The sequence below is a fragment of the Globicephala melas genome, chromosome 3 (assembly GCF_963455315.2).
Source record: "Globicephala melas chromosome 3, mGloMel1.2, whole genome shotgun sequence".
Taxonomy (NCBI): domain Eukaryota; kingdom Metazoa; phylum Chordata; class Mammalia; order Artiodactyla; family Delphinidae; genus Globicephala; species Globicephala melas.
Genome location: NC_083316.1, coordinates 99,138,109 through 99,159,606, shown reverse-complemented (window position 1 = coordinate 99,159,606; position 21,498 = coordinate 99,138,109). Strand labels below are relative to the sequence as shown.

At 37.7% G+C, this 21,498-nt stretch overlaps 1 pseudogene; it reads left to right on the top strand.

Moving 5' to 3' along the window:
- Positions 1-553: 553 nt before the first annotated feature.
- LOC115860015 (cytoskeleton-associated protein 2 pseudogene) lies at positions 554-11,290 on the top strand (annotated as a pseudogene).
- The last annotated feature ends 10,208 nt before the right edge of the window (positions 11,291-21,498 follow it).

Here is a 21,498-nt window from a genome sequence, read left to right as displayed (position 1 = left end):
TTCAGTACTTTGGAAGGCTTTGGGGAGACCTACTTGGTGTCAGGAGCTCTGATGGGCAAAATTTCCACCAGATCAAGTGGTTGAGAAAGAGTGGACTCTCCTCTTGCTTTCACCCAGAGACCTGGACAACAAAGATCTCCATGTCTCTCCACCACTTTCACAACCAACCCACCTCTAGCCTTTGCTTCTATGTAACTGAAAATTAACCAAATGGACATCAAAACTCTTCCAAGTAACTCATGACTGAAGATGAAATCAAAACAAACTGCAGATTACTTAAAATTAACACAAATAAACCTATTTCATATCAAAACATAAGAACACTTTGCCCTATGTATTTATTAAGAACTTTGTTCTATGTATTTATTAAGAACTTTGGAACTCAGCAACTGGAGCCAATGGGTACCTCTAAAGACAAGCATCCAGAAGAGAGGTCAAAGGTGAAGATTTTCATAGTCCTGAATCTGGAACATTTTAACCCCTCTTGGACTCCAAAGGAATTCTAGAACAAAGTTTGCTCTCTCTAGAGATGCTGACCAAAAGAGCTTTGAACATGGGGATACCAGACAAAGCTGATGGAGATGGTGGAGTGCACTATGGAAGAAGATTAGGTCTCTGCATATCGAATGGTAGTCACCAAACAAGACAAGAAAAATAAATTACATACAATATGTTATATATTATAATACATATGTGAATTTTACATTTTATATTTTTTACTAATATGGTTAGAGCATCAACATGCTAAATAATATTTCAATACAGTCATCTTTGGCATTGTGCTGACTCTTAGTCATATAAAATTAGACTTTACATATCGTGTTCATTTTGTCAGTATAAAGGTATTTTTGTTGAGAGAAAATATAACTTTTTAATTTAGCAATTTATTAGCTAGATCTGTAATTTTTAAATATTTAGATTTTGAAATGTGGGCCTCTGTTTGTGTTTTTGTAGCAGGCCTTGCAAATATGAGTGGCAGGCTTGTTTTTCTTATGTTATTTTTCAATCAAAATGTATTCAGAGAAAAGAAAAATACATGTGCTTTACACATGTATTTAAACTGAAGTAAGAACTTTTTTGATCCAGCACCATTACCAGAACACAACTCAGGATGTAAAGCCAGTAACAGATATAATAATGAAAAGAGTAGAAATCAGTACTTCATCTTTACTTTTATTTAAATATCTATTTTTGGAGTTTGTTCATATTGATGAGCTTTATCCTCTAGTTATGAATGCAGGAGGAATATTTTTAACTTAAACATGTATTTCTTCAAAAGAGAATTTATATGAATGAAACTTAATATTGGCAAATGGGCTTTATTCAATATAGATTTCTAAAATGAGATAGTAATGTTATGTATTACTCATAAAAACAATTTTACAACTACAAATAGTGTTTAAAGAAGCTGTTGTTATAATTGCACAGTAATTTTACTGTAATTGTGATATTGGTAACTTTTTAGGAAGCTGAAGGCATGCTATAAAACTGTGTAATGCCCTCTGTGAAAATGTGTGTGGTAGATCCCCTTGATATATAATTAAATGTGTCCATAAAAATAAAATCATAAAAACCTTCCTCTCCTTTAAAATCAGAACAGGCCCATATGTCAGAAGTACAATGCTTTTCTAAGCCACGTGTGGAAATACCATCTGCCCCACAAATTGTTTAACATTTCTTAAGACATCAGAAATTGCTTATGGTAAGGAGTTCAGTACACCAGCACCCATATGCACAGAGAACATTTCAAAAGGTGTAGTGACCAAGCAAATATTATATATGTTCAACAATTCTACTCCTAGAAACTTCAACTAAACTCATAATTTAGGGATGAGACAAATTCAAATCAATTTGTGTATAATTCAACTATTAATGGATATATTAAAAAAAAAGACTGGTTTCTTTTCATCATCACTCACTTGAGAAGAAAGAATGTGGCTCAGAATTAAATGACATGATGAATATCAAATGTTAGTTCAGGAATTTGCCTAATCACAGATTCCTTTGTGGAACACAAATATTACCATAGGATTTTGCCCATAATTGGATGGCAATTTTTTAATAGCTACTTCATTAAAAATACTCTTTTCTTTAAAATGTTTTAGTCAAACTGGAAGCTGCATTGTTCCACTATCTAACTGTAGTATCTCTGTAATAGCATAAAGTCGAGAGAATACAGCACGCCTGGTGCACCTAAACAATAACTTTCTGTTTCTGTATTTATAGAGAGAAAGTCTCTTCAGTAACTCCTTGCTGAAAAACAATTTGAAAGATAAATAATGGTTACCTGTTTTGGGAGAGATGGCTTTCCAGCAATACATTTATATGAAATTCTAGAAAATGAATGTGACCAATTTATAATTATATACATATAGCAATTGGAAAGAACTATGAGTAAAGACACATACAGGGACATATCTCATATTGAAATAGTGAAAAGCAACATGAAGTCCAATGTGAACACATCATACTTCTGGAGAAGCTGATTTAATTTGAATTAACTCTTAATATCTAAAAAGTGTTTGTTCTCTTCCCAACCAGTTTCCTAGAGGCCGCAAAATGATGAGTGCTATGCTCATGTAAATGTGCACACAGTTCATTCTGTCTTCACTAAGTTCATTCTTATATTCCTGTAAATTGCTGGTAGTGTCTTTATTCTTGGTATATTTTAGTTAAGGGAATAACATATAGTTAGAGTTTTATGTGTGCCATTGTTGCAGGTTATAGCACTGTATGTTTAAAAAAAAAAGAAAAAGACAGTGAATATACTTGGATACTTGGATATGTGAACAAATATTTAAACACAGAATGAAAACATCCTTGATTTGAATCTATCTTTTAATGTAACAGAAATAAAATGGACAAATATCACATACAAATGATAGCTCAGGCCACACTCATGATTCTGCCTGAGAAGAGTCTGTGCCTCTGGCACGAAAGATGCAACTACACAGTGAAAGGGCTCGTGGCTGTTAAATTAATACTCTTGCCACAGATAACCTGCGAGACCCAGGAAGAGAGTGAAGCCAGGACAGGACACCACAGTCAATCCTGTGAGCCTTTCTGTGAGAGGAAAATATTGGCAAGAATTTTAGAAATTGTTCAAAATAACTGGGGTTGATAGAAAAAGAAAACCGAGTGAGCTGAGACAATGTAGTATGGTTGAAAGGAAGTATTTGTATGGGGTGTGGAGCATGTATGTGTGTGTTTGGGTCTGTGTCTCTGTTTATGGGCATGGTATGTGAATCCGTCAGATGTGTATTTTCTGTGAATTTTCTACCTTACTGTTAAACACACATTGGGAATTTGTGGCCATGATGCTTTTGGTAATACCAAATTAGTCTTAATGTTTAAGCACATATTTTTGAAGTCATTCATTATGACTACATGCTACCTGGAAATGAATTTCTTTCAAAAGTATTTATAAAGAAAACAGTCAACAAAATCACACATGCTTTCTTCAAACATCTGGAACAAATTTTTTCCTTTCAATTTGTTCCATTTCAGTTAAAAAAAAAATAAACTAAAAGTACTGTGTTCAGGATTTTCTTTTTTAGGGTTGGCATTTTCTTAGAATGGACATGAATATTCTTCAATTAAAGTTCATGCAATTAAAGTATGTGTAAAAAAAAAGACCTGAATCAATGCATTTCCAAAGTGAAACTAAAAGAAGAAAAAGAAATAGAATTTTGTGTGGTTATGCAATTTGGAATGCAGGAACTGGATCAGAGTACCCTAACAGAGAAAGAGGTCAGAAAGGCATTCTGGGAAGAAATGGAGACAGACCATGTGGCTGGGCACTGTGTAGAAACTGAGCTATCATAAGGAAGTGCCTGGGGACAGCAGAGGCAAAAAGGAATACAGGGAAAGTAAAATGTCTCATACAATTTTTAAGTCAATATATAAATTTCTCCCCCATTTCCTCTGTGAAACAAGTAACACTTACACACCACTCCGATGCTTTTAGAGTGAACTCACTGGGGGAAACTTAAACTGGTCCTAAATTTGAAATATGAGTTTGTAGAGGATGAAAGGCAGAAAAAGGACAAGCAAATAGCAAATATCTAGAATACATATGTTCTACAATGTTCTTTCCAGGTTTATTGTGGTATAATTGACTTAAAATATTATGTAAGTTTAAGGTATACAATGAGATGATTTATACATGCATATATATATATATACATAGCAAAATGTTACCACAATAAGGTTAGTTAGCACACCCTTCAACTCACAAGACTTCCATTTTGTGATTTCAATTGTTATGCTGGGAACATTTAAGTTTGACTCTCATAGCAACTTTCAAAGATGTTACCAGAAAACTACTAGAGCTCATCAATAAATTTGGTAAAGTTGCAGGATACAAAATTAATAAAGAAATCTCTTGAATTCCCATACACTAACAACAAAAGATCAGAAAGAGTAATTAAGGAAACAATCCCAGTGACCACTGTATCAAAAAGAATAAAATACCTAGGAATAAACCTACCTAAGGAGACAAAAGACCTGTACTCAAAAAACTATAAGATACTGATGAAAGAAATCAAAGATGACACAAACAGATGGAGAGAAATACCATGTTATTGGATTAGAAGAATCAATATTGTCAAAATGACTATACTACCGAAAGCAATCTACAGATTCAATGTAATCCCTATCAAATTACCAATGATATTTTTCATAGGACTAGAACAAATAACTTAAAAATTTGTATGGAAACACAAAAGAACCTGAATAGCCAAAGCAATCTTGAGAAAGAAAAATGGAGCTGGAGGAGTCAGGCACCCTGGCTTCAGACTATACTATAAAGCTACAATCATCAAAACAGTATGGTACTGGCACAAAAAGAGATATATAAATCAATGGACCAGGATAGAAAGCCCAGAAATAAAACCATGCACTTATGGTCAATTAATCTATGAAAAAAGAGGCAATAATGTACAATGGAGAAAAGATAGTCTCTTCAATAAGTGGTGCTGGGAAAACTGTACAGCTATATGTAAAAGAATGAAATTAGAACATTCCCTGACACCATACACAAAAATAAACTCAAAATGCATTAAAGACCTAAATGAAACACCAGATACTATAAAACTCCTAGAGGAAAACACAGGCAGAACACTCTTTGACATAAATCACAGCAATACTTTTTTGGATCCCTCTCCTAGAGTAATGGAAACAAAACCAAAAATAAACAAATGGGACCAAATTAAACTTAAAAGCTTTTCCACAACAAAGAAAACTATAAACAAAATAAAAGACAACCCACAGAATGGGAGAAAATATTTGCAAATGATGCTACTGACAAGGGATTAAATTTCAAAATATACAAACAGTTCATACAGCTTAATAAAATTTCTTAAAAAATCAAAAAATTGGCAGAAGACCTAAGTAGACAAAGAAGACATACAGATGGCCAACAGGCACATGAAAAGATGCTTAATGTCACTAATTATTAGAGAAATGCAAACTTCTTTATTCATTTTATCTATAGATGTACACCTTAGGTTGTTTCCATCTCTTGGCTATTGTAAATAATGCTGCTATGAATATGGGAGTAAAGATATCTTTTGAGTTAGAGTTTTTATTTTCTTCATATATATTCTCAGAAGTGGAATTACTGGATAATATGACAATTATATTTTTAATTTTTTGAGGATCATCCATATTGTTTTGCAGTGGCTATATCAATCTATAATCCCACCAAACCCTTTTCTCCTCATCCATACCAGCACTTGTTATCTCTTTTATTTTTTATGATGCCTGTTCTAACAAGTGTGAGGTGATGTCCTATTGTGCTTTTAATATGCATTTCCTTACTTACTAGTAATGGTGAGCATTTTTCTATGTGCCTGCTGGCCTTTCTTATATCTTCTTTGGAGAAATGTCTATTCAGGTTCTTTGCCCATTTTTTAATTGTTTGGTTTATTTGCTACTGATTTGTATGAGTTCTCTATATATTTGGGGTATTATTCTCTAATCAGATATATGGTTTACATATAATTTTTTCCCATTCCATAGGTTATTTTTTCACTTTGTTGATGATTTGCTGTGCAGAAGCTTTCTAGTTTGAAAACTTCTAGGGAAGTTTTCAACTATAATCTCTTCAAATATTTTCTCAGTCCCTTTCTTTTTCTCTTCTTCTTCTGGGACCCCTATAATTCAAATGTTAGTGCATTTAATGTTGTCCCAGACGTCTCTAAGACTGTCCTCAGTTCTTTTCATTCTTTTTTCTTTATTCTTCTCTACAGTAGGTATTTCCACTATTTTATCTTCTAGGTCACTTATCCATTCTTCTGCCTCAGTTATTCTGCTATTGATCCCTTCTAGAGTATTTTAAATTTCATTTATTGTGTTGTTCATCATTGCTTGTTTCATCTTTAGTTCTTCTAGGTCCTTGTTAAATGTTTCTTGCATTTTGTCTATTCTATTTCCAAGATTTTGGATCATCTTTACTATCATTATTCTGAATTCTTTTTCAGGTAGACTGCCTATTTCCTCTTCATTTGTTAGGTCTGGTGGGTTTTTATCTTGCTCCTTCACCTGCTGTGTGTTTTTCTTTATTCTTATTTTGCTTATCTTACTGTGTTTGGGGTCTCCTTTTTGCAGGTTGAAGGTTTGTAGTTCCCGTTTTTTTTTGGTGTCTGTCCCCAGTGGCTAAAGTTGGTTCAGTGGGTTGTGTAGGCTTCCTGGTGGAGGGGACTAGTGCCTGTGTTCTGGTGGATGAGGCTGGGTCTTGTCTTTCTGGTGGGCAGGTCCACGTCTGGTGGTGTGTTTTGGGGTGTCTGTGGCCTTATTATGATTTTAGGCAGCCTCTCTGCTAATGGGTGGGGTTGTGGTCCTGTCTTGCTAGTTGTTTGGCATAGGGTGTCCAGCACTGTAGCTTGCTGGTCATTGAGTGAAGTTGGGTGTTGGTGTTGAAATGGAGATCTCTGGGAGATTTTTGCCATTTGATATTACATGGAGCTGGGAGGTCTCTTGTGGACCAGTGTCCTGAAGTTGGCTCTCCCACGTCAGAGGCACAGCACTGACTCCTGGCTGCAGCACCAAGAGCCTTTCATCCACACGGCTCAGAATAAAAGGAGAAAAAGAAGAAAGAAAGAAAGAAAGAAAGAAAGAAAGAAAGAAAGAAAGAAAGAAAGAAAGAAAGAAAGAAAGAAAGAAAGAAAGAAAGAAAGAAAGAAAGAAAGAAAGAAAGAAAGAAAGGAAGGAAGGAAGGAAGGAAGGAAGGAAGGAAGGAAAAAATAAAGTAAGGTAAAATAAAATAAAGTTATTAAAATAAAAAATAATTATTAAGAAAAAAATGTTTTTTAAGTTAAAAAATAAAATAAATAAAATGGACAGACAGGACCCTAGGACAAATGGTGAAAGCAAAGCTATATATACAAAATCTCACACATCAAGTTGATTGTGGAGATTTAATCCACTGCTCCTGAGGCTGCTGGGAGAGATTTCCCTTCTCTTCTTTGTTTGCACAGCTCCAGGGCCTCAGCTTTGGATTTGGCCCCGCTTCTGCGTGTAGGTCACCTGAGGGCGCCTGTTCTTTGCTCAGACAGGACGGGGTTAAAGGAGCAGCTGATTCGGGGACTCTGGCTCACTCAGGCCGGGGGCAGGGAGGGGTGCGGATGTGGGGCGAGTCTGCGGCGGCAGAGGCCAGTGGGACGTTGCACCAGCCTGAGGCGCACCGTGCATTCTTCTGGAGAAGTTGTCCCTGGATCACGGGACCCTGGCAGTGGCGGGCTGCACACGCTCCCAGGAGGGGAGGTATGGATAGTGACCTGTGCTCGCACACAGGCTTCTTGGTGGCAGCAGCAGCAGCCTTAGCGTCTCATGCCCGTCTTTGGGGTCTGCGCTGTTAGCCACTGCTCGCGCCCGTCTCTCAAGCTCCTTTAAGCAGCGCTCTTAATCCCCTCTTCTCGTGCACCAGGAAACAAAGAGGGAAGAAAAGGTTTCTTGCCTCTTGGCAGATCCAGACTTTTCCCCGGACTCCCTGCTTGCTAGCCGTGGTGCACTAACCCCCTAAAGGCTGTGTTCATGCTGCCAGTCCTCTCCCTGTGATCCAACCGAAGCCCGAGCCTCAGCTCCCAGCCCCCGCCCGCCCCGGCAGGTGAGCAGACAAGCCTCTCGGGCTGGTGAGTGCCGGTCGGCACCGATCCTCTGTGCGGGAATCTCTCCGCTTTGCCCTCAGCACCTCTGTTGCTGTGTTCTCCTCCGTGGCTTCGAAGCTTCCCCCTCCACCACCCGCAGTCTCCGCCCGCAAAGGGGCTTCCTAGTGTGTGGAAGCATTTCCTCCTTCACAGCTCCCTCCCACTGGTGCAGGTCCTGTCCCTATCCTTTTGTCTCTGTTTATTCTTTTTTCTTTTGCCCTACCCAGGTACGTGGGGAGTTTCTTGCCTTTTGGGAGGTCTGAGGTCTTCTGCCAGCGTTCAGTAGGTGTTCTGTAGGAGTTGTTCCACATGTAGATGTATTTCTGATGTATTTGTGGGGAGGAAGGTGATCTCCACGTCTTACTCTTCCGCCATCTTCCCCCTCTCGGCTACTGATTTTTGTATCCTGAAAATCTACTGAATTCATTGATTAGATCTAACAGTTTTTTGGTTGAGTCTTTAGGATATTTTTATCTATAAAATCATGCCATCTGCAAATAGAGACTATTCTATTTCTTCCTTTCCAATTCTGATACTTCTTTTATTTTTTTCTTGCCTAATTGCTTTAGCTAGGACTTCCAATATTATGTTGAATAAGAGTGGTGAGAGTGGTTTCCCTACCTTAGTGGAAACATTTTCAACCTTTCACCACTGAGTATGCCGTTAACTGTGGGCCTGTTATAGACAGCTTTTATTATGTTAAGATATGTCCTTTCTATGCCTAACTTGTTAAGAGTTTTTATTGCGACGGGATGTTGAATTTTGTCAAATGCTTTCCCTGTATCTATTAAGATGATCATATAATTTTTGTATCACGTTCAATATCAGGTCAGAGGAGATTGGACATAGACATAGAATGAGAACATTTGTAGTATCTACTCCACATAAAAATATCAGCTGGAGAATGGATAAATAACTTGTGGTATAGTCATATGCTACAATAATATACAGTACTGATATAAATAAATCATGCCTTAACATCAAAGTGGATGAATCTCAGGAACAGAATGGTGAGAGAAAAAAAGCAAGTTAGAAGATACAATATGGGCAGTGTGCAGCTGCGCTAGCTTGAAGGAGTCTGTGGTGGTTGAGGTGGAGATGCATCCCCCTGCCTGGAGCTGCGATAAGCACCCCAGCCGTGCCCCAGGACCTGCAGCTGCCCCCGAGTCAGAGGGCCCAGTCTGCTGTTCAGAGAGCAAAGAAGACAAAAACTCAAGGAGCATCTGTTAAAAAGAAAAACTTTTTGCATACAAACAGGAAAATCAGATATTGTCCAGTGGTAGAGACCAGAGAGTGAAGACATCTGAAGGCCAGATCGAAGAAGAGACAAAAGTTCTGAAACTTAAGGCAAAAGTGGTTGATAAAGAGAATGTCGGTAGACTTACAGGGATCAAGAATAATATAACAATGGAAAAAAACTGTATTCCTTTAAAAGCTTCTAATGAATTAACCAATTCAACTATAGCAATTGATACACCTAATTTTGAGGATAATAATCAAACTCTGCCATTGTTACCAATTAAAGATGACCCCCAAAGTCAACATATGATGTTAAGTCAAGCATTTCACCTTAAAAACAACAGTAAAAAGAAACAAATGACTACAGAAAAACCAAAGCAAGGTGCTAACATGCCCAAATGCCCAAGAAACCTGTGCTTGGATCTTATCATAGCCAAATTGTTCAGTCTAAGATCAATTCCTTTAGAAAACCTCTACAAGTCAAAGATGAGAGTTCTGCAACAATGAAGAAACTTTCAGCTACTGTCTCTAAAGCCACAAAGTCTCAGCCTGTACATGCCAGCAGTGTACCAGTGAAAAGTGATAGAGCCTCACATATGACGACTGCCACTAAATTTGTGAGCACTACATCTCAGAGCAGTCAACTTGTACAACCTTCTATTAGCAGTCACCAAAGTAATAACCAGGATGCCATGAAACAAGGCATCAGTCTGCCAGTGTTACAGTTTGGAAAGGGCCTCGAGAGAAAGAATTATTACAGTTAAATACACTTTCGTCTATTATCAAAACCAGTTCTTCTCAGGACATAAAAAGAAATAAGACACTATCAAGAAGCATGACATCTGAAATGGTAGCCAGACCTGCTTTGTCTTCTAATACTAAACTGACAGAAAAGTCAAAAAGCATTGACCACCACAGACATACCATGGTGAAAGCAGCTATTGATAGTAGATGGACTCAGCCCAGAGAAACTGCAGAGGAGAGAAAGGCTCGTCTGAGTGAGTGGAAAGCTGGCAAAGGAAGAGTGATGAAAAGGCCTCCGAGCTCAGTGGTTACCCAGCCTGAGCCCGAAGCACACAATGAAAAACTAGTTGGGTCCTTCTGGACTACCATGGCAGAAGAAGATGAACAACGATTGTTTACTGGAAAAGTAAACAAGACATTTTCTGAATGCCTACACCTGATTAATGAGGGATGTCCAAAAGAAGAAGTATTGGTTACACTGAATGACCTGATTAAAAATATTCCAGATGCCAAAAAACATGTTAAATATTGGATATGCCTTGCGCATACTGAACCACTTACAAGTCTACTGAAAATATTTTTGCAATCTATGAGAAGGCCATTCTGGCAGGAGCTCAGCCTACTGAAGATATGCGACATGCCATTGTTGACATTCTGACAATGAAGAGTCAAGAAAAAGTTAAATTTGGAGAAAATATTTAGGAGGCTTGTGCAACCAAGGAACAAATCCAAGAAAACACCATTGATGATATAAGTGTTAATCTGGGGTCAGAAAAACCAGAAATAGAAAATAAGCATCTTAGGAATGTGGTATTTCAAGGTTGTGAAAAAGAGCAAGATGACAAAACAAAAGATCCAACCAGTGATATTAAAACCCCCAATACAGAAACTAGGGCAGGTTGCTTAATTAAATATAATGTGTCTACTTCTCCATACTTGCAAAGTGTGAAAAAAAGATGCAGTTTAACAAAACCAATTCTGCATTTAAAGAGCTAAAGATTCTCACACCAGTTAGACATTCACAATGTCTTCAAGAGAAGACTTCTAAATTGCCAGATATGTTAAAAGACCATTATCCTTGTGTGTCTTCACTGGAACAGTTAACAGAGTTGGGAAGTGAAACTGACGCTTTTGTGTGCCGCATGTACTCAGAGAAGTGAAGCTCTGATAGGAGTGGGGTTGTATTATTCCGAGGGCGTTTGGTTGGTTGGTTTGTTGTGTCTTTGCATGTCCCTTAGGTCAGGAGTTGCCGAGTACCTAAGTATTCACAGCAGTCAGCACTCTTACTAATGTCCACTCTAAAGCAGGTGTTGCCTTCTGTGAGTCGGAAAGCTAATCCTACCTTGTCAATCTCAATAGACTGACTTTTTCTCTAACACAGGTAAATTTTGTGAAGACAGAGTTAGCTTGTTTTGTCACCCAATTCTAGTAGCCCAGACTGCTGTGGGCTCCTGTGTCCCTGGGACTCTGCCCCTGGTTCTTCACTGTCAGTCTCCAGCAAAGCCAGTGAGTCTGCATCTGTGGTCTCTTGGCCTCTTTTTTATTGTAGCCGAGGTCCCCGAGAGGGATAGTTAACTAAATACTCCATTTCTAAGAGAAGATACTTTGTTGGAAGAAAGAAAAGGTGCCAAACCTAGGGGGCATTCAGAACTTTAAATCTGAGTTCCTTTCTTTAGGTCCTTTTCTAACTTGACTATCTAAAATGTTAAAAATTTTAACTTCCATTGCTTCGCTTGATATAGTTTATAGACTAATAGAAGGGAGTTAGAGAAGGAATATATAATATTTCATAAATGTCATCCTAGTTTAGGTAGTATTTCTAAAATAACTAATACTTAAACTTGATCTCTTCCTTGTAATATAAAAACTTCATCATGTTTCCTAAAACATGATAGTCATACACAGTAAGTAGGTCTCTGCTCCCCACAATAAATACCACCAGTAAAATTGTTTTGTTAAGTCTCTGAACTAATACTTAAATGGCATACATCCTTTACCAACTCTACAGTTTCAAGTAAGGATTTAGTCATTGTAAAAGATTAGATAGTTTTAAAACTGAATAATATGAATGTGGTTGAAAATCACATACTTATTTATGTTCACTAATTCCATTTGTATAATAGTGCCAATCTTTGTTCTATTTATTGTCTTATGTTCTAGAGAGTAGGGTTTTTATTCCTTTTAAACTGTGTACCTAATACGTATACAATAAATGAAAAGATCTATATAACAATAAAAAAAAGAAGATACAACATGATTCCATTTTTGTGAACTTCAAAACCGTGCAAAACCAAAGAATATTCTGTTTAGATGTACAACCCTATGTGGTAAATGTTTCAAAAAGTATTAGTTAATACACTTAGTGATTTTTTTTCACTGTGAGTAGAGGAGAAGGATGGGATCTGGAATGAACCCTCAGAAACCTCAACGTTTTGGATTATTTTCTGTGTTTTTTTTTTCCTTAAGGTAGATAGTGAATAAAAGGGTGTTTGTATTTTTATTCTTTATACTGAATCATATGTTATAAATACTATTTTGTATTTCAACTTTCATACTAGCAATTTTGAAAAAAGAAAAAATTAAGGATAATCATAACTAGAAAATAATTAATATGTAGATTTTAAAAAAATCATTGGAGAAGGGAGGAAGGTCAAAGGAAGAACTCAATCCAAATTCAAGAAAAGGAAAGCTAAAGGATGAATAGATAAATAAGATCTCAGCAAGTAGAAAAGGAAAACATACAAAGTTCCCTTTGGAGAAGGGAACAGCTGCCAGGGAATGGCAAGGAAACTGGTGGCTTTACTGTGAAACTGAGAAAGCCAAAGATGTGAGACAAGCCTGAAAATAGAGATAGTAACCCGAAAGGACTTCAGTGCTCAGTGGATAAGTTTGTGAGGTTTGTTTTTGTTTTCTTTTGTTTTATGTATAAGAAACATTGGAAGTCTGTTAAGATTTTTAAAATAGTATATCCTCAGTATATTATGTTTGAAAGCCAATTGGTTGTCCTGTGGAAGAAGAATTGGAAAGAGAAGTTCAGAAACAGGAAGAACTGTGAGGGACTCAAAAGCATTGTGACTTGACTTACTTTTCACATTTAATGCAAGCACTGTTTTCTAGCATTTATGCTTAGACCTTCTGCAGAAAATGCACTTCTGCAATGTGACTTGCTCAATACCCTGGGCTCTATGGCTCGAGGCATTTCCTCTGCATTTGAAATTCTTGCAGTCTAAATGTTTACTGTAGTAAACATTGTTGGTTTCTTTCCTCAGAAAATACAGAGGAAAAAGCTAAGATGGAGAAACAAACAAACAAACAAATCAGGTAAGAAAGAAGAAGAGTGAGTGATAGATAGCCCAGTATGGAGGGCAAGAACAGGAAGGGACTGGGAACTACAAAACATAGCTCAGAGAGGCTGGCTGGCCTTAAGTAAAGCACTTAACCTCTGCTCCCTTCAGTTTCTTCACCTGTAAAAAGAGAAGTTCAGCTAGATGACCCAAAATCCCTCCAGAAAAATAAATGGATGATTTATTCTGTAATAGCATGATTCTATTACATCATATGATTCTACTGAAAAGGTCCAAATTCATTCTTGAAGAGCTTTCCTTGTGTTTAAGATATTAAAGCAAGTATTAAAATAATGCTAAAAATATATTATATGATTATATGTCTGAATTTCAACTTTAGCTTCATAGTTTTATATTTTTCAGGGGTTTAATTTGGATCTAGGAACAAAATGAAACATTAATAACTGCCACAGCCTCCTGGCAAGTTATTATTTTGTGATAGAGAGCAAGAGGAGGAATGCAATGATCTGCTCAGCACTGCTCATCATCACATGTTGTTTTCGAGACCAGAATTCAATGATATTTTTTTCCCTTTGCTGCATTAAAATGATGGCATTTTTCTTAAAACATACAGGGCTTTTAATTCTGTAAAGATTGGCCTATTTAAGGTGCCAACTATTTCAAAAAGAACAGTCATTTTAAAAAGCAGCAGAGCAACTGGAAGATTTTATGAATAAAAAAATACAAATGAATCAAAATGAATACCATTAATAAAATGGTAATGGAAAGAATTAGTATTATAGTCATCACAATTATAAAGGCTTGTGGAGTAAGAAAGCTATACTTGGGAAGTATCTATTAAATTAATTTATTTTTAACTTTTCTTTTCAACTCAAAAGCAGAAAAATATTTGTCAATTGGCCTAGTGTGTTTTTGTTTTTATATTTTGTGTGTCCTTACTGTAGTAAAGTCTTCTTTTGTACTGTGTATTGTTAATAAAATTAAAACTTAAAATTGCTTTTAATTGAAATTGTAATTGCTTATAATTGCAAAAAAACCTTAAAATTACAAAATAAAATTTAATTGCTAATAAAGTAAAAATGGCAAGTGTGATTTAAAATAGCTAATATTTGAGGTAGCTTATGTGTGTCAGACATTTAGGTACATTATTCTCTCCTTGAACAAACTCTAGCTAGGCTCCTCTGACCCCTTTCTCAACTAGACCTCAACCTTGATCTATAAAGACTTGAATACCAGCATAGTTTCTAACAGCTGAAGGCCACATCCTTAGGATGATCCTGGTTCCACTAATAGTTCATGCCTGCCAAAACTCAAAGCTGCCAACAGAATTTAGTTTGTTCCAGCCAATACCTGAAGATAGGGCCCCTGTCTCCCAGTCTCCATGGGAGGATAGGAGCCTAACTTCTATAAACTCTAGTTAGCAAAACCGTATACGTTTCATATAGACCAACCCCCGCTTCCTGCTTCTTGTAATTTTACACTTCCCTGGCTCTACTGAACCCTGCCCACCTCCTTCCTTATTCCCTCATTCTCCCTTTAGAATGCTGGGTCACCTCTGTACAAATCAAAGTTGAGTTCAATTCACACTAGTCTCTTTTCCGTATTTCCCTATTGCTGATTAAAATCTGTCCTTACCACTTTAGTATCTAACATTTTTTATTTTTGACCCTAATAAATTCTTAGGGCCAAAAATAAACAAATTAGAAGAAATTAGGCCAGAAAAGTAACTTACCTGGCAAGACAACGTAATTAGTAAGCGATAACACCGTAATTTCAATCCAGCTCTGTTTGATAATCACTGTTAATTACCTTGCTTCTCATTTGGACAAATATAGTCAACTTTTCTTAAAAATTGAGAATAAATCTTATATTGAAGGTTAATCAACTATATAATACTTAAAGTATGAGATATAGGCTTTTGAAAGTCCATTGCCATTAGAATTCACAATTGAGGAAGCTACCTTCTGTTAAAAATTGCATTAAAATAATTAATTCATAAAGGAAACTATAAAAGCCTAAAAATAGATCTATGTAAGATAAAAAAGACAATATGTTAAATAAAAAGAATATTGACATGTTTTATTTCTGGATTTATTAATGGAATTGATAATTATAGGAAATGTTTCTTTATAAAAGTTCAGCTAGATGTTTACAAATTCCTTCAGCAGAAGCTACAAACAGAAAGAATATAGGCTTGAGAATCAGAGAGACTGAAGTTCTAATCATAGTCCTGCATTTACTGATTATGTAACTTGAGCAAATTACTTAATTCTCTGAGCCTCAGTTTCTTCAGCTACATAATAAAGACAACATTGTGGTAGACAGAATTCTAAGATGGTCTCCAAGATTTCTGGTTCATTCTGTACATGCCCTATATGGTTTTGTGGTTGAATGTGCATGAGACCTATAAACACGATGCATTCCCATAGTTAGGTTCCATTATATGGTAAAATGATCATATTTTGGGCTTCCCTGGTGGCGCAGTGGTTGAGAGTCCACCTGCCGATGCAGGGGACACGGGTTTGTGCCCCGGTGCAGGAAGATCCCACATGCCGCAGAGCGGCTGGGCCCGTGAGCCATGGCCGCTGAGCCTGCATGTCCGGAGCCTGTGCTCTGCAACGGGAAAGGCCACAACAGTGAGAGGCCCGCACACCGAAAAAAAAAAAAAAAAAACAGATCATATTTTACAGATGTAATTAAGTGCCCTAATCAGCTGATTTTTTATTTAAGCAAAGGGGATATTATCCTAAGTAAGCAGGCAAGCTCTTAAAAGAGGGTATAGATGTCAGAGAGATGTACTTCTGTTGGCTTTGAAAAAGTAAATTGCTATGTTGTGCAAGGATAATAAGTAGGTGACCTCTTGGAGTTGACTGCAACTTCCAGCTGTCAGCCAGGAAGAAAATGAGAACCTCACCCGTACAACCACAAGGAAATGAATTCTGCCAATATCGGACTCATCTTGTAAGAGGAACTCTAGCTTCTAAAGAGATCACATCAGCGGCTGACAACTTGATTTTAGCCCCGTGATACTATAAACACAAGACCCATCTAACTCATACCCATTGCCCTTTGCATTGCTGAATCACTCCTCTGGTATAAACGCAATTCCAGGTTATAAAGCATGAATTTTTTTTAAATGTCTCAGCTAGTAAGGGTGGAAGCAGTGTGGCAGAGGTCCGAGCTGGGCTGCACTCCCCCCACCCCAGGCTACCACGATGGAACTCAGCGTTGAGTACCTCCCGGAGAAGCTGCAGTGGGACCTGGAGGTGGAGCACATGGAAGTGGAGGACACAACTCCCACGTTGCATGTCCAGCTTCCGAGTCCTCGTGGTGTCAGCCAAGTTCGAGAGGAAGCCACTGCTTCAGAGATAGTGGCTTGTGAACACTTGCCTAGCAGAAGAGCTCCTGCACATCCATGCCTTTGAGCAGAAAACCCTGACCCCAGAGCAGTGGGCCCATGAGCAGCAGAAATAAGGGACCCAGACCAGCACACCTATTAAATTATGAATCAGGCCCCCCAAAATATAAATAAAGTAAAATAAAATAAAATGCTTCAGCTATTTCTCTTATAACAGAGGCAAGAAGGAAATAATAAGGTACCACTTGACTCACTATCACTTCCTTTATTATTTTCAAGACTATTTGGGGAAAAATAAACCTTCACAATTGCTCTAAATTCCTCATTTTCTCTTTTTTCTCTACTCCAAATTTTCAAATCCAGTTCCTAAATATGGGATAAAGGCTCCTATACAGTAATCTTTTTTCTAAAACTGTAGTCACTGGGTGGGTCATCTTTGTTGTAAGGCAGCTATTTCAGTTCGAGTCTCTCAGTTACAAGTTAAAGGATATTTGACTAAGGTGGTTTAAGCAAGAATCATATTTCTTTATTCCGTATAAAAAAAAGAAGTCCACAATAAACTTTGGTTTAGTGGTTGAACAACTGGAACCTAGATTCTTTCCAGTTTCTATTTTACCATTATCAGGTGTTAGTGATGGGTTTTCTGAGCAAAGCATAGCTGGTGTAGTACCAACTATCATATTCTTAACAGCACACCAAGCAGGAAGGAAGTAGATGATGCCATATAGGGCCTTTACCTTATACCATCCTTTCTTTTATTCATAAGATAAACCTTAACAAAAAGCACTCCAGTGAGACTCCTTTTTAGCTACCATGGGCTTCCATGACTGTTAGCAAAGGATCATGGAATTGCTATGGTTGGCACAGACCAATACAGCTCATTCCCTGGTGATGGACACATCACCATCCAAACACACTAAGAAGTCTCTTAACACAAAAAGCCAGAGAAATGGCTAACAGATAGCCTAGCAATGATGACTACCTTACTAGGGATCTTTTCTCAATATTGTGCAAGATGCTGCTGCTTTTGGTGACCATTTGTCTTACACTAGGGCTTGGGGCAAATTCCATAAATCCTACAGTATGGATTAAGAAATGACTTAACTGGGAAAAGGGGAAATGTACAAAGCTATAGAGCTTATAAGAGAAGGTAATCATCCTCCATCTTCCAATTATTCCACAAAGAACAGTGCTGGGGCCTGGGAGATTTGCTGGAACAAAGTGTGTGTTTCTATTTCAGTGAAGGGGCCCCAATCCTCCAATACTTTTCATTCTTGCTTATCAGTTAAAGGATACACAAACTGCACGGACACCAAGATTTTAGTGCTTGGTTTTTATAGGAGCTTTATGGGAATGATAGCTGACTAACACCTGAAAACAATGGGTTCTATAAGAAGTTGCAATCTTCTTGCAAAGAAATGAAGGTTACTATTACCATGGAAACTTTTGGATACAGCCCTTCCACTAGAAAGCGTTGAGTGGACTTGTTCCAGCTGGCTTATTTCCCCAGCAATCCAGAAAAACATAATCATTTTCAGAGAAGTCTTCCCCATGGTCTCATCAAGTAAAAATGCTCCATCTTGCGAATTAGCCTGTCCACATGCTGAATAGGAAAAGAGTGATATTATTTGTCATTCCTTCATTCTAATCTATTCCCTGTTTGACTTTGGCATCCAAACTGAAGTTTATCATTCTCCTTGGAGGCATGTCAAATTGCTCTATTTTAAAATTTTGTTCTGGCATTGCATAATAAGCTCTGTGAAGATAGAAAAGTTGAATTTTTTTTTTATCACCATTGACGTCTCTAAGAACAGGGGAAGTGAGAACCACCCAATGCAATCCTAATTTCTACTTGGGTCCATTCAGATACAACCTACCATTTTCCCACTAAGGTTAAAGCAATAAAAAGAGATTTATCGTGTCTTCTTATCCCTTATTCACAGATTTCCAAGTATATGGGAGCCTTACAAAGACAGTTTTAGCTCCTCCCTCAATGGGCCCTCCCTTCAATTTATCAACTGGCAGAAATCATTAATTTGATCCACCTCAAAGTTTCACTTGTTGGTGACTACTGATACAGGGGGTGATTTTCTCAAGTCACAATTAGTGCTGGTAGTTTCAAACATTGGCGACAGTGCTGTGTCTGGATCACCCCTAAGCTCCTCAAGCATTGTAAGTACTGTGAGTATGGATGGTGATCCCAGCTCCTGAGATGCCAATGGCCACATTGTAGCTATACATGCAAGGTTCAGGTACTGATTTCTACACAAAAGCCAGTGACTCCACTTGCTACTGAACTTCCCCACACAAATTCTACAAATTCACTGATGCCTTAAACTCTAAGTCTCTTTAGTTCTTGCTCTTCTTTTTTCCTACAATTCTACTGCCTTATGATTTTGTCATGTTGGGCAGGAAGCTAATGTGAGAGAAATTACTTTACTATAATTGTAATACTTTCTCTATATCACTGACCTGTCTGCTTCAGTTAGCTGGCCTTATAATTAATTCTTTATTAGAAGTCTCCTCATTCTCCCACATAAATTGATAAATACCTGCCCTAAACCATTAGTTTTCCAGACATGCCTGAATGCTGGGATGAATACAGCATAGGCTCAAGCTAGTGACCTCCCCCCACTTCCTCCAACTTCCAACATTGGAATCTTAAATATTTATGCCTTTCCAATATTTGCTATTTTTCATCTGTTTCCCTACGTAGGTTGTCAGTACATTTCCTTAAAAGTAAATAAGCCCAAGTGACTATTTCTAACAACATCAATCAAAGAATAAATTTACTACTCTCCCATATGTATTTCTGCATTGCTCAAAGGTTTTTGAAGAGTACACTGTATTTCTATACTTTTAAAAAATATAAAAAATAAACAAAAGCTCAAAGATAGAATAGTTAGAAATAGGGAGGAAATGTATCTTCAGAAGATAGGCAGATTGATGACAGATGCTGAGTGAAAAGAAAGGAGGCTGAACTTTGGAACTGAATATGGCAATCCCTATGGATCTGAGCAGAAGTCTGCAGTGATTGACGGAAATGAGCCTGCACCTTCCCCCACATCTCCTTCCCCCCACCCATAACCTCTTCACACTCTTTTCAGATCAAAATCCCTATATTCTGCATCTAGAAAGGATTAATTATTTCGTTCTTTTCTGTTTAAACAAAAGGCCTGCATCTGTGTGAACCCTGAAACCATATTTACAATGAAGAGAATGTAGTGCTCCAACCTCCTATGAGATTGTCCTTTAATATCTCCTTCTGGAACAATATGTTCAGGGAGCAGCAAGATTAACATATAAAAAAACACAGAATGGCAAGATGACCTGAGTTTTCTGCCCTTCCGTGAAATCCTATTTGCCTTAGGCAACTTTTAAAACATTAAGAAAGTAAATGACGAAAGAATAAACGTAAATTGGAGGAAAAATCACAACATGCTAGAGCTAAAAGCAATCTTAGCAGTTGAAGTAGATGGCATTAATGTCCTCAGTTCTTTACCCTGCCCTCATCCACATCCCTCACATATGACCTGGCAGTACCTTCTCCCAGGAAAGAGACAGAAGATACTTCCCTACCCCTTGCTTTTGGGTTTGCCACATGATCTGCTTGGGTTAATGGAATGTTAATAGAAAATAGTTTGTGCTATTGTGCCTGCTCTCCTTCACATCTGTCAGAGCAGGAGAGTAAGCCTGGGCTAGCTGAGGAGAAGGATTAGAGACCTACAGGGCTGAGCCAGCCAGGGATGTACCCAGCCAAGAACAGGAGACCCTCAGTTGACCTACAGATCTGTGAACCAGGTAAATGCCTATTGCTGTGGGATACTGAGACTATGTGGTTGATTGTGCCATATATTAGTTGATACCATACCCAACAACTTCAACTCCTTCAATTTATAGAGGAGAAAACCAGACCCCAAAAGTGGAAGCAGATGGATAGTAGTGGAAACAGGGCTGGAAATTAGGCCCTGAAACAACGTTGAAGATCTGAATATTTACTCAAGGTTCAGATATGAACTTGCCACATGGACACTGGAAAGCCAATTAGTTTCTCTGAATCTCAGTGCTTTGTTTGAAAATGAAGGCAACATGTATCCTAAATAAAAACTGGAAATTGTCTGGTCTAAATAAGGTATTTGATGTGAAGACACTTTGTGAAAAAGAGAGAAAGAAGCTCAAGTGGTTAGTGCTTAATGAATGCCAAGTGCATGATGTAACCTTTGCTTATATGATGTCATTTTATCTCACTTTATCTTTTAAATACCTACCTATTGGGACTTCCCTGGTTGTGCAGTGGTTAATAATCTGCCTGCCAATGCAGGGGACACAGGTTTGATCCCTGGTCCAGGAAGATCCCACATGCCATGGAGCAACTAAGCCTGTGTGCCTAGACTACTGAGCCTGCGCTCTAGAGCTGGCGAGCCACAACTACTGAACCTGCATGTCACAACTACTGAAGCCTGCGCACCTAGAGCCCATGCTCCGCAATGAGAAGCCACCGTAATGAGAAGCCCACGCACCACAACGAAGAGTAGCCCCTGCTCGCCGCAACTAGCAAAAGCCCGTGCACAGCAATGAAGACCCAACACAGCCAAAAATAAATAAATAAATTAATTTTAAAAAAATAAAAACCCTACCTATTAATAAGGTAGGTGTGCACTTATTTGTTGAAAAACAGGTGATTACTGTGTGCTTATAGAGCCAG